The sequence below is a fragment of the Brassica oleracea genome, chromosome C4 (genome assembly GCF_000695525.1).
Source record: "Brassica oleracea var. oleracea cultivar TO1000 chromosome C4, BOL, whole genome shotgun sequence".
Classification (NCBI taxonomy): Eukaryota; Viridiplantae; Streptophyta; class Magnoliopsida; order Brassicales; family Brassicaceae; genus Brassica; species Brassica oleracea.
In genome coordinates, this window is record NC_027751.1 from 35,988,845 (window position 1) to 35,991,112 (window position 2,268).

Genomic DNA, 2,268 nt, shown 5'->3' on the forward strand with positions numbered 1-2,268 from the left:
TTGTAGCATTTTGTAATGATCACAACGCTCTTACACAGATTCGAAATAAGACGTAATATTTCTATAATCTCTGTTGAGCTCTTTGCGCAGGAAGTGAATATGCTATGTCGAGACCCTACTATCATGAACAGCTTGATCAATAGTTTTTCTCATCTCTTGAACTCGGACCAAAGCACTCGTTTTATAAACTCGTTTCCATTGTACCATCTTTCCTCTCCAATAGGCTAGTTTATTATACCTATATCAGACATGTTTCTTTTAATATCCCTAGAAGAAGTCAGATCAACGAATCCTTGTTCAATTGTATTTCATGATATATGATTTTCAAAATCATTCTAAATAAATATCTTGTATTTAAATATTAATTTTCACCCCACTTGCAATTGGCAATTATTATGATGACATATCTTAGTAATCTTACCACAATCATTATGAATAAATATTTATATTTTATCGTGAAAAGTTTGTTTCTCTTCGGTTTGATATTAATTCGGGTAGTTTTCTTTTTATTTTTTTTTAACCGAAACTGGCTCAAGTTTTTGGTTTTGATTAAATTTTGGTTTAAATATTGGGTAAAGTTAGTAAAATATGAGTGAGTTTGGTTAGTTTGGTTAATTTGGTTAGTTTGGTTTGCAAATTTAGATAATTTATGTTAGTTTGGTTACTTTGGTTCAAAATTTTGGTTAATCCGATTAGTTCTATTTGAAATTTGGTAAACAAATTTTTTTCTCTGAACAACTGAACAAACCGATTACCAAACCGAACCGAAAACTCAAGTTTTTTTACAAGCATGCCGAATCAAACCGAGTTTCTCACCGAACTAACGGAAATTTTTGTTCAATTCGGTTTGCCGGATTCTAGGTTAAAAATCCCAACCCTAGTAATACATGATAAATATCTTTCAAAACCATACTAAATAAATATCTTGTATTTTAATATTAGTTTAATATCGTTTGTTTGACTATGCATGACATTGCCATAAATATTTTTCAAAACCATACTAAATAAAGACTTATTTTTTGGGTGGGTGCCATTAATCTAGGTTCACCAACCTATAAGATTGTGTTATTTTATATTTGATATATTTTAAAAAAGAAAACAAAATATTGTCAAATTATATTATTTTTTTAAAAATTAAAAGGTAAAAAAATAAATAAAAAATAGTATAGTAATTACAAAAAAAAAATATTTTTAACGTCGTCAGCAAAACATTAAACCCTAAACTCTAAATAAAAAACACTAAACCCTAAATCCTAAACCCTAAACCCTTGGGTAAACCCTAAACCCTTGAGTGTTTTAATGTTTAGTGATTTTGATTTAGAGTTCAAGATTTATCTAAGGGTTTAGGGTTTACCCAAGGGTTTAGGGTTTAGGATTTAGGGTTTAGGGATTAAGATTTAGGGTTTAGTGTTTTGTTGACAACGTTAAATTTTTTTTTTTGTAATTAATACTATTTTTTATTTATTTCTTTTTACCTTTTAATTTAAAAAACATAATATAATTTGACAATATTTTGTTTTCTTTTTTAAAAGATACCGAATATGAAATAACACACTGGAGTGAAGTCAAGAATAAGTCCTAAATAAATATCTTGTATTTTAATATTAGTTTCATATCGTTTGTTTGACTATTCATGACATTGCCAATCATATATGACATATCTTATCCCCCAGAAGGTTTATCATCTGGACTTTAATCTACTATGGGACAAAAGGATGAAAAAAAATCTGGCACCACCTAAAGTAATTTTCCATAGGACAAGGGAGTGGTTAATGACAATTTGCCCCATTAATGAAATCAATATGAACCCTTGGATGAGAATTCTATGGGATATAACGTGAGCCGTCGGATCATTAGAAGAAAAATGATCAATATTTACAAGAATGCCATTAATGAAACTCTCCCTTAAGCCGTCGGATCTTCTGTCTTTGTTTTAATTTTGGCCTTCGGATCTCATATCCGAACTCTTCTCTCTCGCCTAGGTCCCATAGATGCATTAATCCTTTTTCTTCTTCTTCATTTCTCCTACAACCATACTCAACGACCACGGAAATTCATTCTCCTCACCAACAAAAGCTTTCTTCTTCAAGTTTTCATCCACAAACCTTCACCTCTGTTTCTTGGGGATTTTTGACAGGTTAGGACACCGTGAAACAGGTCATGTACGTCGTCCTTAGTTCTGAAATCGGTTGGTAAGTGTAAACTCTCTCCTTCTCTCTCTCTCTCTTCTGTTTCTCTCTCTCTCTCTCTCTCTCTCTCTCTCTCTCT